The sequence below is a fragment of the Delphinus delphis genome, chromosome X (genome assembly GCF_949987515.2).
Source record: "Delphinus delphis chromosome X, mDelDel1.2, whole genome shotgun sequence".
Taxonomy (NCBI): Eukaryota; Metazoa; Chordata; class Mammalia; order Artiodactyla; family Delphinidae; genus Delphinus; species Delphinus delphis.
The window spans coordinates 62,659,414-62,675,489 of NC_082704.1; the positions used below are offsets into that span (position 1 = coordinate 62,659,414).

The following is a 16,076-nucleotide window of genomic DNA, read 5'->3' on the forward strand; positions in this document are numbered from 1 at the left end:
ATTGAGTTATTTGTAGTGAGATGGATGGACCTAGAGTCTCTCATACAGAGTGAAGTAAGTCAGAAAGAGAAAGACAAATACCGTATGCTAATACATATATATGGAATCTAAGAAAAAAAATGTCATGAAGAACCTATGGGTAAGATCGGGTAAAGACACAGACCTACTAGAGGTTGGACTTGAGGATTTGGGAAGGGGGAAGGGTAAGCTGTGACAAAGTGAAAGAGTGGCATGGACATATATACACTACCAAACGTAAAATAGATAGCTAGTGGGAAGCAGCCGCATAGCACAGGGAGATCAGCTCGGTGCTTTGTGACCACCTGGATGGGTGGGATAGGGAGGGTGGGAGGGAGGGAGATGCAAGAGGGAAGAGATATGGGAACATATGTATATTTATAACTGATTCACTTTGTTATAAAGCAGAAACTAACACAGCATTGTAAAGCAATTATACTCCAATAAAGATGTTTAAAAAAAAAGTATTACTGAAAATCATGAATACAGAGCACCAAGTCCTTTTTTTTAGTATATAACTTTGGACAAATCACTTAACCTCTTTTAATCTCAGTTTCTTCATATGTAAAATGGAGAAAAAATATGTACTTTAAAAGATTGTGAAAATAAATGAAACATGGATGCACCTGGAACATAGTAGATGCTGAATAGTTCATCATTACGACTATCATCATCACCCAGGCATATATATCAGAAATCTTAGAATTGTTTTTAATGCTTCTGCCTTCCTTATTCTACATACCATAACAACCTCCAAGTCCTGCTGACTTCATCTTCAAAATGGCTCTCTGATACATCTCTTCCTCTGTTTCCACCGTTACAATCTATTTTCAGCTCCTCATCCTTTCTTTATGTTGCAACAGCCTCCAAAATGTTTTGATTCCCCTCTAATGTTACCAAAGCCATTTTCGTAAAATACATATCTAATAAAGCTACCCCTCTGCTTAAAATCCCTTTAGTGGCTTCTCATTTGCAGCTAACTCAGACTCAAATTCCTTAAGTTGATCTTTAATTTCTCCATATTCTGGCCCTGTCTCAAGTTTCGAATTTCATCTTTTAGCCTACATTTCCTTCAGCCACAGAGTAACTCAGCTGTCAAGCATGCCTCTGTTCCTTTATTCAAAGGACATAGTAAGAGCTCAATGCTTAATTCAGACAACAAGCAGGCAGTCTGAACCACAAAACTGAATTTTACAAGTCATTAAATACAAACTTCCTGAAACTCAGTAGACTGCGGTATAAAAAAAATGATATTTTAAATCTTTTTGTTAGGCTTTTCCCCACAATTTTGAGTGCTCCTTTCCCTATTTTCCATTTTCTCCACTCAGAGCTTATGTAAATTTCATATCTACAAAGCCAGAACAAAGGTTGCTCCTCTGTAAAACTTTTCTAAATCTCTCAGAAAAATTAATCAACCCAAAAGGTCTAATTAATACTTTCATTGTGGGCTTCTTCAAGTATGCTTCATATTATAGTTCAATGTATGTTGCCTCTTAGAGTGTGAACTCCTTAAGGCAGGGACCACATGAAGCCCAAACAGAATTCTAGAGTTTACCTGTTTATATAACTAATAGGAATAACCCCACCCCCCAAACACATACCCAGGGTATATATGAATGAATTAATTTGCATAAGAACACTTGTTGTTTGATTGAGAGAGAATTGGAGAAGTATTTGTGCAGGAGAGTTGCAGGAAAAGAAGTCAGAGGACTTTAGTGTTACATCAGGATTGGAGAAGGTCCCTGAACAAATCCTGTATGGAGTTTGGCTAAGGATTTTCTACTTTCCAGACCAGATGATATACTCTCACTTGATCTCTGCTAAGCCTTTGTAAGGACGCCTGTATTCATAGTCATATGGCAGTCCCAAATAGGTAGCTTATGAGTTTGAAGGCTGGATTGAATGAAACAATCAGTTTTTCTATTTTCTCTGTATCATCCCATCACAGAAAATCCCAACCTACTCTAAGCAAGCCATCAAGATTCAGCTTGAGAAAACAATAAGTTTCCTGAGTCATTGTGTCTTTCCATTTTGGTCTAGTAATATTCCATTTCTTTGTCTCCTTGTGGCATTGGTTATAAACTGGGCTACTAGTCTCAGAGACTAGACTGAGAACAATAGAGGCTGAAGAGCTAGCCCTGCTGTGTCACTATGAGTCAATAGCTGGGAAATGAAGAAGCAGTTCACTAGAAAATAGAGAAGGTTTTTCTGTGTATTGAACTCTAAGAAGATCATCTCTCAGAGCTAAATCTTTGGGTGCTTTCCAAAGTGTAAATAAAGCTCAGGCCAGTGTAGGGGAGCTCCTCAGCAAGGTCTCCAGACATAAATGGCTACCTAATGAAGGTCAGGTGCTGGGTAGTCAGTGAGTGGAATCAGTTATCTGGAAGGGTCAAAACCAAGTGGCCAGTCCAGAGCTAACATGAAGCAGGGGAGGTCAGAAGGAGGTCACTAAACTGCCATGAAGGGCCAAGGTAGGCCAGAGAAAGGGATTTCAGGGCAGGTTGTTGCAGGGTCAGCACTGACCAAAAGAAGTTTATGACCTGGACCCTGCTTTCATGCTTGAGGCTTCTATTCTTTCTTCAGAAAAGTATGAGAAATAAGGTTTACTCCTTCAGGGTGCCCTCTTTAACTAAATCTCTTATCCCAGATGCCAGAGTGGACTGGGCTTTCATAGGCCATACATAGCAAAAGGTATTGGTTGCTTTAAAACAGCCTTGGTGTTTCAGATACCAGTTTTTCACCTCTTCTATTAGAAACAGAGTTTTATGTTTTATGGTCTCTGCTGAGAGAAAAATTTCTCTGTGTTTTGAATATGTGTTTTACATGAATTTCTCTTCAAAAAGCTGAAAATTATTTCTAAACGTCACATTGAACAAGTTGCTGAATAACACACTTTCTTTTTATTTTCATTCTTTGTTGGGCTAAAGGAAGTGTTCATAATGATATTAAGATTCTATGATTTATATATAAATAGGCTTAACCTAAATGAAACTTGGGATCTGGCACTCTGGCATAGAAAGATGATGTGTGACCCCATATATGAGGTTAATGCTGCCTGACTCTTGTGTTCAAGGGAATGTCAATTATCAGCGGCAGTTTGTTGAGGAATATGGTAGGGGAACTTCAGCTGGTAGAGGAGTGCATGTAAACATGTGAACAATATATACTTGATAAACTTAAAGGAAAGGAAGACAGTAGAAGAGAAAGAAATAAATTTACAAAAAATATGTAAATAAAAAGTAAGGGAATAATAAAGAAGTGAAAGGTAAAAGGAAAGAATAGGTAACTCTACCTACCTGTGCATGGCTTGGCTTTGTGGTTAGCTGGGACCACCTGTTCTCTGGGTAACAAATTTGGATGGCTAAGGCCCATCTAGAAATCAGAGTACCTGAGAGAGTACCATGGGACCATACAACTTTTCCCTCAACTGGTCAGGAATGTCACTGAGAGTAGAAACTACCACACATTAGACATATAGATCTAGAGATGAGTATTCTTACACCTAGTACTCACAGAAAATTCTGGAGGGTTCTCTATGACCAGGTGTCATCCTGGAGACCAAAGCACCATGAAATGTGACAGAGGAGCTTCTGACACTGCCTTCATTATACAAGATGCATCTTTTTGCTCCTTTCAGTTTTATTGATCTATAATTGAGATACAGTACTATATAAGTTTAAGGTGCATAGCATAATGACCTGATGTATATATTGTGAAATGATTACCATAATAAGTATAAATAATGTCCATCATCTCATACAGATTTAAAAAGATAAAAAAATGCTTTTTCCTTGTGATGAGAATTTTTATTATTTACTTTATCAAAAACTTTCAAATATACCATATAGCAAAGTTAACTATGGTCATTATGTTGTACATTACATCCCCAATACTTATTTATCTTATGACTGAAAGTTTGTACTTCTTATTCTTTTGACCATCTTTATCTAATTCCCTCATTCTCCACCTCCATCTCCGGTAACCAAATGTCTGATTACTTCTTCTATGAGTTTGGTGGGGTTTTTTTTTGGGGGGGGGAGGGTGTTTGTTTTTAAGATTTTACATTTAAGTAAGATCATACAGTATTTGTCTTTCTCTGTGTGACATATTTCATTTAGCATAATGTCCTCAAGATTCATCCATGTTGGCACAAATGGCAGAATTTCCTTCTTTTTATGACTAAGTAGGATTCCACTATATATATATATCATGTTTCCTTTATTCATACATCTGTTGATGGACACTTAAGTTGTTTCCATATCTTGGCTATTGGAAATAATACTGCAATGAACATGGGAGTGTAGATATTTCTTGGATAGTCATTTGGTTTCCTTCAGATATATATCCAAAAGTTGAACCACTGGATCATATGGTAGCTCTATTTATAATTATTTTTTTGGCCATGCAGCTTGTAGGATCTTACTTCCCTGACCAGGGATCGAACCTGGGCCTGGGCAGTGAAAGTGCCAAGTCCTAACCACTGGACCACCAAGGAATTTTCTATAATTTTTTGAGGAACTTCTATGCTGTTTTCCATGTGTCTATACCAATTTAGAATCCCAGTAACAGTGCACAAGGATTCCCATGTCTCCACATTCTCACCAGCATTTGTTATCTCTTGTCGTTTTGATGATAGCCATTCTAACAGCTGTGAGGTGATATCTCATTATGGTTTCAAGTTGTATTTCCCTAATGATCAGGGATACTGAGAACCTTTTCATGTAACTCTTTTCTATTTGTGTATCGTCTTTGGAAAAAGTCTATTCAGGTCCTTTCACCATTTTTAATTGGATTATTCTGTTTTTCGCTATTCAGTTATATGATTTCCGTATATGTTTTGGATGGTCATCCCTTATCATGTATATGATTTGCAAATATTCTTTCATTTTGCAGTTTGCCTTTTCATTTTGTTAAGGGTTTTTGATGCTGTGCAGAAGCTTTTTAGTTTGATATAGTCTCATGTGATTCTATTTAATTTTGTTGCTTTTGCTTTACACACGAAATCCAAAACATCTTTGCCAAGATACATATCAAGGGGCATTTTTCCTATTTTTTTCTAAGAATTTTCTGGTTTCACATCTTACATTTAAGTCTTTAATCCATTTCAATTCAATTTTTGTGACTGATATAAGGATCTAGTTTCATACTTCTAATGTGAATATAGAATTATCTCAGCACCATTTATTGAGACTATATTTTCCCCATTGACTATTCTTGGATCCCTTGCCAAATATTAGGTTACCATATATGCATTGTTTTATTTTTGGACTCTGGATTCTGTTACATTGTTCTATGTGTCTGTTTTTATGTCAGTACTATACTGTTTTTGTTACTATAGCTTTATAATATAGCGTGAGATAAGGAAGTGTGTTGCCTCCTACTTTATTCTTTCTTTGGATTTCCTTGGCTATTTGAGGCCCTTTGTAGTTCTATATAAATTTTAGGGTTATTTTTTTTTTACTTCTGTAGAAAGTGCCATTGGAACCTTGATAGGGATGCATTGAATAGATTGCTTGGGTAGTGTGGACATTTAACAATATTAATTTTCCAACTTATGAACACAGGATGCCTTTCATTTATTTGTGTCCTTTTCCTTTCTTTCACCAAAGTTTTGTAATTAGCAGTGCAGAGATCTTTCACCTCCTTAGTTAAATTTATTCCTATTTATTTTATTTTATTTGATGCTATTGTAAATTAGATCATTTTCTTTATTCCTTTTTCACATAATTTCTTGTTAGTGTATAGAAGCAATACTGATTTTTTATGTGAATATTGTATCCTGCAACTATATTGAATTTGTGGATTAGATCAGTTTTTGGTGAAGTCTTTAGGATTTTCTATATATAAAATCGTGTCATCAGCAAATAGAGAAAATTTTACTTCTTCCTTTCCAATTCTGATACCTTTTATTTCTTTTTCTTGCCTGATTGCTCTAGCTAAGATTACCAGTAATATATTGAATAGGAGTAGTGAGAATGGACCCCCTTGTCTTGTTCCCAATCTTAAAGGGAAAAGCTTTCAAATTTTCACCAATGAGTATTGTTAGCTGTGGGCTTGGCTAATAAGACCTTTATTGTGTTGAAATACATTCCTTCTGTATTTAATTTGTTAAGAGATTTTATGATGAAAGTGTGCTCAATTTTCTTAAATTCATTTTCTGCATCTACTGAGATGATCATATGATTTTTAATTCATTAAATTAATGTAATGTATCACATTTACTTATATGCATATGTTGAACCATCTGGGATAAATCTCACTTGATAATGGTGAATGGTACTTTTACCATTTCAATGGTGAAATGGGTTTGCTAGTATTTTATTGAGAAAATTTCCATCTATATTCATCAAGAATATTGCTCTGTAGTTTTCTTTTCTTGTAGTGTCCTTTCCCAGTTTTGATATCAGGGTAATGCTAGCCTTGTAAAGTGTGTTTGGGAGTGTTCCCTCCACTTCTATTTTTTGGAAGTGTTTGAGAAGGATTGCAGATAAATTTCTTCAAATATTGGGTAAAATTCACTAGTGAAGACTTCTGGTCCTGTGTTTTTCTGCACTGTGAGAGTTTTGATTATTGATTCTATCTCCTTACTAGTAATTTATCTGTATTTTCTATTTTTCTTGATTCAGGCTTGGTACATTGTATGTTTCTAAGAATTTTTCCATTTCTTCTAAGTTTTCCACTCTGTTGGCATATAATCATTCATAGTAGCCTCTTATGATCTTTTGTATTTCTGTGGTATCAGTTGTAATATCTCTTCTTTAATTTATTTTTTCCATTGGGATCATGTTCCCTTTTCCTTGGTTAGTCTAGCTAAAGTCTGTACATTTTGTTTATGTTTACAAAACACTAATTCTTACTTTTATTAAAAAGTCTTTTCTATATTCTCCTGTTCTCTATATCATTCATTTATTCTCTAGTCTTTATTATTTTATTTCTTTTGCTAACTGTGGGCTTATTTTTTCTTCTTTTTCTAGTTCCTTGTGGTGAAGAGTTAGGTTCTTTATTCAACATATTTCCTGTTTCTTAAGGTAAGCTTTTTTTAAAATTTAAGTATAGTCAATTGTGCAATATTATATGTTACATATGGCTAATATAGTGATTTGCAAATTTTAACAATTATGCTCCATATATAGTTATTTATGAATATTCGATATATTCCCCATGCTGTACAATATATCCTTGTAACTTATTTTATACCTAAAAGTTTGTACCTCTTACTCCCCTCCTCCTTGTCTCGTCCCACTGGTAACCACTAGTTTGTTCTCTATATTTGTGAGTTGGCTATTTTTTTGTCATATTCACTAGCTTATTGTGTTTCTTAGATTCCATATATCAGTGATATTATACAGCATTTGGCTTTCTGTTTCTTGCCTACCTCACTTAGCATAATGCTCTCCAATTTCATTGACGTTGCTGCAAATGGTAAAATTTCATTCTTTTTTATAGCTGAGTAGTATTCCATTGTATACACATGTGACAACTTCTTTAACCATTCATCTGTCAAAGGACACTTAGGTTTCTTCTATATATTGGCAATTTTAAATAATGTGGCAACGAGCATTAGGGTGCACATATGTTTTTGAATTACTTTTTTGTTTTTTCTTTCAGATATATACCCAGGAGTGGAATTATTATGTCATATGGTAGTTATATTTCTAGTTTTTTGAGAAACCTCCATACTGTTTTCCAAAGTGGCTAAACCAATTTACATTCCCACCAATAGTGTACAGTGTTCCCTTTTTTTCCACATCCTTGCCAACATTTATTATTTGTGTTCTTTTTGATGACAGACATTCTGACAGGTGTGAAGTGACATCTTATTGTGGTTTTAATTTGCATTTCCTGATGATTAGTGATGTTGAGCATGTTTGCATGTGCCTTTTGCCCATCTGCATTTCCTCTTTGGAAGTATGTTTATTCAGTTATTCTGCACATGTTTAAATCAATTTGTTTTCTTGATGTTGAGCTGTATGAAAACCCATGTGCTAATAAAATAGACAGCCTAGAAGAAATTGATGAATTCGTAGAAAGACACTATATCCCAAAATTGAATAAAAAAGAAATAAGAAATATGAAAAATTACCAGTAATGAAATTGAATTAGTAATTTAAAAACTCCCAACAAACAAAAGTCCAGACCAGATGGCTTCACAGGTGAATTTTACCAAACATTTAAAGAGTTAGCACCTATCTTTCTCAAGCTATTCCGAAAAAATTGCAGATGAAGGAATGCTTCCAAACTTATTCTATGAAGCCACCATCACCCTGATACCAAAACCAGACAAAGATATCACACCAAAAAAGAAATTACAGGCCAATATCACTTATGAATATTGATGCAAAAATCCTCAACAAAATACTAGCAAACCAAAGCTAACAACACATTAGAAAGATCATACACCATGACGAAGTGGGATTTATCTCAGGCTTGCAAGGATTTTTCAATATCCACAAATCAACCAAAGAGATACACCACATTAACAAATTGAAGAATAAAAACCATATGATCATATCAATAGATGCAGAAAAAGCTTTTGATAAAATTCAGCATCGATTTGTGATAAAATCTCTCAAGAAAGTGGGCATAGAGGGAAACTACCTCAACATAATAAAGGCCTATATGACAAACCTACAACTAAGATTATATTCAAGGCTGAAAAGCTGAAAGCATTTCCTCTACAATCAAGAACAAGACAAGGATGCTCACGTCCTCCACTTTTATTTAAAATAGTTTTGAATGTTCTAGCCACAGCAATCAGAGAAGTAAAAGAAATAAAGGAAATCCAAACTGGAAAAGAAGTAAAACTGTCACTGTTTGCAGATGATGTGATACTATACATAGAAAATCCTAAAAACACCACCATAAAACTACTAGAGTTCACCAAGAAATTCAGTAAAGGTGCAGGATACAAAATTATTAAACAGAAATCTGTTGCATCTCTACACACTAACAACAAAATATCAGAAAGAGAAATTAAGGAAATGATCCCATTTGCCATTGCCTCAACAAAGATAAAATACCTAGAAAGAAACCTACCTAAGGAGGCAAAAGAACTGTACTCCAAAAACTATAAGATGCTGATAAAAGAAATTGAAGACAACACAAACAGATACCATGTTCTTCTCTTGGAAGAATCAATATTGTTAAAATGAACATACTACCCAAGGCAATCTACAGATTCAGTACAATCCTTGTCAAAATACCAAAGGCATTTTTCACAGAATTAGAGAAAATTATTTTAAATGTAGTATGGAAACACAAGATAGCCAAAGCAATACTGAAAAAGAAAAATGAAGCTGGAGGAATCATGCTCCCTTTAATGTCTTTTAGTATCAGTATGCTTTGATTTCTTTATCATGTTCTTTTGTGTAATTACTACACATTTTTCCCTTTGGTTTCTATGAGGCTTAGATAACTATCTTAAAAGTATAGCATTCTATTTTAAACTTATAACAACTTAACTTTGATAGTATTTCTAAACTTTTATACTTTTCCTCCTCTTCACATTTTATGTAACTGATGTTATGGTTTATATATTTTTATGTGGTGTATCCAATCACTGATTACTGTAGTTATGACAACTTTTAATAAATTTTTAACCTTTAAATTATAGTAGTAAGTATATTACACACCACCATTTTCATATTACAGAATCTAATTTTGACTATATATTTACCATTACCAGGGAGTTTTATGCTACCTTCATATGTTTTTATAATAAAAATCAGAATGCTTTTATTTTCAAAGAACTCCCTTTAGCATTTCTTGTGAAGCAAGTCTAATGATGATGAACTCCCTTAGCTTTTGTTTGTTTGGGAAAGTCTTTATATTCCCTTCCTTTCTGAAGGACAGCTTTTCCAGGTATAGAATTCATGATAGACAGGTTTTTTTGTTTGTTTCAATATTTAAAATATAATATCCCATTATCTCCTGGACTGAAGAGTTTCTTTTGAGAAATATGCCTATAGTCTATGGTGGTTCCCTTGCAAGTACCTTTTTTTAATTTTCTCTTCCCACTTTCAAAGTTCTTTCTTTTTATTTAACTTTTGAAAAATTAGCTATAATATATCTTAGTACAGCCCTATTTGGTTTCAACCTATTTTGGGTCTTTTAGGCCTCAGAGTTAGATGTCCATTTCTCTCCCCAAGTTTGGGAGTTTTCAGCCATTATTGTTTTAAATATACTTTATGTCCTACTTTTTCTCTCTTTGTTGGATTCCTGTAATGTTGGTATTGTTTCTTCTGATTGTATCCTATAAGTCTCTTAAGCTTTCTTCAGTTTTTTATTATTATAATTTCTTATTTTTACTCCTCTGATTGGATAATTTCAAATGTCCTGTGTTCTAGGTCACTGATTCTTTCTTCTACATGTTTGTGTCTGCTGTTAAAGCTCTTTATTGAATTCTTCAGTTTAATCATTTCATTTTCCAGCTCTAGGTGTTTTTTTTTTAACATCTTTATTCGGGTATAATTGCTTTACAATGGTGTGTTTGTTAGTTTCTGCTTTATAACAAAGTGAATCAGTTATACATATACATATGTTCCCATATCTCTTCCCTCTTGCATCTCCCTCCCTCCCACCCTCCCTATCCCACCCCTCCAGGCGGTCACAAAGCACTGAGCTGATCTCCCTGTGCTATGCAGCTACTTCCCACTAGCTATCTACCTTACGTTTTGTAGTGTATATATGTCCATGCTTCTCTCTCGCTTTGTCACAGCTCACCCTTCCCCTGCCCCATATCCTCAAGTCCATTCTCTAGTAGGTCTGGATCTTTATTCCTGTCTTACCACTAGGTTCTTCATGGCATTTTTTCCCCTTAAATTCCATATATGTGTGTTAGCATACGGTATTTGCCTTTCTCTTTCTGACTTACTTCACTCTGTATGACAGACTCTAGGTCTATCCACCTCATTACAAATAGCTCAATTTCAATTCTTTTCATGGCTGACTAATATTCCATTGTATATATGTGCCACATCTTCTTTATACATTCACCTGAAGATGGGCACTTAGGTTGCTTCCATCTCCAAGCTATTGTAAATAGAGCTGCAATGAACATTTTGGTACATGACACTTTTTGAATTATGGTTTTCTCAAGGTATATGCCCAGTAGTCGGATTGCTAGGTCATACAGTAGTTCTATTTGTAGATTTTTAAGGAACCTCCATACTGTTCTCCATAGTGGTTGTACCAATTCACATTCACACCAGCAGTGCAAGAGTGTTCCCTTTTCTCTACACCCTTTCTAGCATTTATTGTTTCTAGAATTTCTGATGATGGCCATTCTGACCAGTGTGAGATGATATCTCATTGTAGTTTTGATTTGCATTTCTCTAATGATTAATGATGTTGAGCATTCTTTCATGTGTTTGTTGGCAATCTGTATATCTTCTTTGGAGAAATGTCTATTTAGGTCTTCTGTCCATTTTTGGATTGGGTTGTTTGTTTTTTTGTTATTAAGCTGCATGGGCTGCTTGTAAATTTTGGAAATTAATCCTTTGTCAGTTGCTTCATCTGCAAATATTTTCTCCCATTCTGAGGGCTGTCTTTTCATGTTGTTTATGGCTTCCTTTGCCATGCAAAAGCTTTTAACTTTCATTAGGTCCCATTTGTTTATTTTTGTTTTTATTTCCATTTCTTTAGGAGGTGGGTAAAAAGGATCTTGCTGTGATTTATGTCATAGAGTGTTCTGCCTATGTTTTCCTCTAAGAGTTTGAGAGTTTCTGGTCTTACATTTAGGTCTTTAATCCATTTTGAGCTTATTTTTGTGTATGGTGTTAGGGAGTGACCTAATCTCATACTTTTACATGTACCTGTCCAGTTTTCTCAGCATCACTTATTGAAGAGGCTGTCCTTTCTCCACTGTACATTCCTGCCTCCTTTATCAAAGATAAGGTGACCATATGTGCATGGGTTTATCTCTGGGCTTTCTATCCTGTCCCATTGATCGATCTTTCTGTTTTTGTGCCAGTGCCATACTGTCTTGATTACTGTAGCTTTGTAGTATAGTCTGAAATCAGGGAGCCTGATTCTTCCAGCTCCATTTTTCGTTCTCAAGATCGCTTTGGCTATTCAGGGACTTTTGTGTTTCCATACAAATTGTGAAATTTTTTGTTCTAGTTCTGTGAAAAATGCCAGTGGTAATTTGATAGGAATGGCATTGAATCTGTAGATTGCTTTGGTTAGTAGAGTCATTTTCACAATGTTGATTCTTCCAATCCAAGAACATGGTATATCTCTCCATCTATTTGTATCATCTTTAATTTCTTTCATCAGTGTCTTATAATTTTCTGCATACAGGTCTTTTGTCTCCTTAGGTAGCTTTATTCCTCGATATTTTATTCTTTTTGTTGCAATGGTAAATGGAAGTGTTTTCCCGATTTCACTTTCAGATTTTTCATCATTAGTGTATAGGAATGCAAGATATTTCTGTGCATTAATTTTGTATCCTGCAACTTTACCAAATTCATTGATTAGCTCTAGTAGTTTTCTGGTACCATCTTTAGGATTCTCTATGTATAGTATCATGTCATCTGCAAACAGTGACAGCTTTACTTCTTCTTTTCCGATTTGGATTCCTTTTATTTCCTTTTCTTCTCTGATTGCTGTGGCTAAAACTTCCAAAACTATGTTGAATAAGAGTGGTGAGAGTGGACAACCTTGTCTTGTTCCTGATCTTAGTGGAAATGCTTCCAGTTTTTCACCATTGAGGATGATGTTGGTTGGTGTTTTGATTGTGAGTTTTTTTGATGATTTTTATTTCTTTGTTGAAGAAATTTTTATTTATTTCTTTCTTGTTTTGTTTATGCATTGTTTTCTAATTTGATTTATGTGCCTGTGTGTTTTTTTAGTTACTCCTTGAAGATTATTCTGAATTCTTTGTCTAACAGTTCATAGTTCTCCATTTCTTTAGGATCTTTTGGAGCTTTATTAGTTTCCTTTGGTGGTGTGTGTCATGTCTAACTTAATTTTTATGATTCTTGATTCCTTACATTGGTATGTGTGCATTGAGTAAGTAGTCTCCTTTTCCAGCCTTTACAGGTTCACTTTGGCAAAGACAGTTCTTCACAGTCAACCTGCCTTGGGGTTCTCAATGTGTCAGCTGGTAGTGTTCTTGGGCAGGTGGGGCTTGTTACAGGGTCTATTTTGGGGCAAGTCCACTGTGTGCACTCTGAGGTTGGAGGTGGTGGTTGCCACTTGCTGAGAACAGCTGTAAAGGAATGCTGGCTAAGTTCTCTGCCCAAGAAAGGCTGTAGGATGGGCCTCAAAGGTGCTGGGTTTTCTGGTTAGGCTTCCTATATGGTTGGGACTAGGCACTGTACTCAGAAGTAGTTTGGTTCTGAGGATTAACTTTCCTTCCCTGGCAGGGCAGCAGAAAGTACCCCAAGGTCTGTACTGTTCACTGTCTGCTGACCCAAATATTTCAAGACTGTGTACTGAATTTTTTGGCCAGACAGAGCCACCAGGTTTGCTCTATAAATGGTCAGTGCTGCCAGCCAAGACGTCCACTCAAGTGTTGCTGTGTTACACACCTTCCTACATGCTCAGGGAAGGCCTTGTGTTTGGGCAGTGCCAGGAGCTACACTCAGCAGTGGTCAGGGCTATGAATTAGCTCCCCTGCCTGGGTGGAAGAAGAGAGTCATCTCTAAGCATCTTCTCAGGTGTTATGGCAAGGCTTTCTTCATTTTTTTTTTAAATTTAACCATAGTTGATTCATAATATTATTTTAGTTTCATGTATACAGCAAGTGATTCAGTATTTTTATACCTTATGCTCCATTAAAAGTTATTATAAGTTAGTGGCTATAATTTCCTGTGTTATACAATATATCCTGGTTGCTTGTCTATTTTATGCATAATAGTTCTTTTTAGTCCCATACCCCTATCTTGCCCCTCCCACTTCCCTCTCTTCCTTGGTAATGACTAGTTTGTTTTCTATATGTGTGAGTCTGCTTCTGTTTTGCATATACATTCATTTGTATTATTTTTTAGATTCCACATATAAGAGATATCATACAGTATTTGTCTTTCTCTGTCTGATTTATTTTACTAAGCATAATATTCTCTAATTTCATCCATGTTGCTACAAATAGCAGATGGCAGGGCTTTCTGGTTAGGTGGGGCCAGGAGCTACAATCAGCAGTGGGTGGGCCTATAAATTAGCTCTCATGACTGAGTGGAGTGGAAAACTGGATGCAAGGATGACAAGGCTCTTAGTTTGTGGTCTTGACTCAATCCAACCCGTGTCCCATGTTCCCTAGCCAAATGGGGCCACTGTCTTTGATCTACAGATGGTCAGCTCTGCCTGTCAGGTCCTGCACTCAAGCATTTCTGAGCTATGGAGCTTCCCAGTGTTTAGGCAAGGGTTTTTAGTTGGGCAAACCTGGGACTTACACTCAGCACTGAGCAGGGTTATGACTTAGTTTCCCTGCTTGGGAGGAGGGGCAGACCAGGCTCCATGGTCACTAAGGCTCTTTGTTCAAGTTACCAAGTGAGGTAGAACTGTGTCCTGCTAAGTTTCCTGGTTGGATCATGCCACCATCTTGGCTCTTCAGATGAGCAATGCCACTGGTTGGGACTAATGCTTGCGCGCTACGTTAAATACTTTGACTGCTGAGATCCAAGCACTGGTTGTTGCAAGTCTCTACCTCCTTCTCTGTTGCAACTGATTCCCACTGTTCAGGCCACAAAGATTCCACAATGATCCCCACGAGGCTAGACCATAGTAGGGCTCCCAAGGATTGACCCACAAAAATAATTGTGGAGCTGGATATCCACCCTGGGCTCTCTTTTCCCACTGGGGGAACCATAGGCTAAGAAGAGACCCCTAGGTGTGGTGCTGTGCCAGCATGGGAGAGGAGCAGTGTGGTCAATGAGTAGCCACTCCTCTTACTTTTCTTTTCTTTTTAATTTTATTGAAATATAGTTGATTTACAATATTATGTTTAATTTCTACTGTGCAACAAAGTGACTCAGTTATACATATATGTATTCTTTCTCACATTCTTTTCCATTACGGTTTGTCACAGGATGCTGAATATAGTTCCCTGTACTATACAGTAGGACCTTGTTGTTTATCCATCCTATATATAATAGTTTGCATCTGCTAATCCCAAATTCCTAATACTTCCATCCCCACCCCCTCCCTTGGCAACTACGAGTTTGCTCTCTATATCTGTGAGCCTGTTTTTGTTTCATAGATATGTTCATTTGTGTTGTCTTTTAGATTCTACACATAAGTGATATCATATGGTATTTGTTTTTCTCTTTCTGACTTACTTCTCTTAGTATGATCATCTCTAGGTCCATCCAAGTTGCTTCAAAAGGCATTATTTCATTCTTTTTAATGGCTGAGTAATATTCCACTGTATGTATATGTGTGTATACATACACACATATATATGTGTCTGTATATATATACCACATCCTCTTTATCCATTTATCTGTCGATGGACCATCTTACTTTTCTAATGTGGTCTGTCTCAGTCTCTGTGTTTCAGTGTGTGTGTGGGTTCTTCAGGCTTACCCCCATGTTGTAGAATTTTCTCAGTGTTGTCTTATTTATGAATAGTTATTAGTTGTACTTCTTGTGAGAGGGAATGAATTCAAAAATAACCTGTGTCAAAATCTTGGTTATGTCACTCTGCAAGAAGCATCTTAATAAACCAAACATCAAGTTAATGTAGTAGAGTACTGAATGGAAGGAATTTCAGTCTGTGGGGCCAAAGCCTACAACCTCATTTTGGAAACTTTCTCTAACTGTGTCAGCCAACACTATTATACAAGAGACAACATAAAGTTCAGCCATAAAGGTTGTGGCAGTATAGTTCTACACTGCTGTCTTCAGGAAACCCAGGTCTTTTCTTTCAAGAAAACTCTACCTAGTGGTGGTCTGCTTATAGATATTTAAAGAGATATATAAATAGAAAGACTGAAACAAGTACTTCACCTACCACCTTTACCTGGCTCTATGGCTAAACAAATTGCTTTAGTAGCTCCTTCATTGCGAGAGCTTGAGAAAGGAGGGCAGCTGAGAAAGGAGGGCCCAAAGTCAAACTT

The 16,076-nt window shown here is 36.0% G+C and overlaps 1 non-coding gene across 1 annotated transcript; it reads right to left on the reverse strand.

Annotated features, from left to right (window-relative positions):
- Positions 1–4,441: 4,441 nt before the first annotated feature.
- TRNAE-UUC (transfer RNA glutamic acid (anticodon UUC)) lies at positions 4,442–4,513 on the reverse strand. The gene has a single exon. It is a non-coding gene; the product is annotated as a tRNA-Glu (tRNA).
- Positions 4,514–16,076: the final 11,563 nt, after the last annotated feature.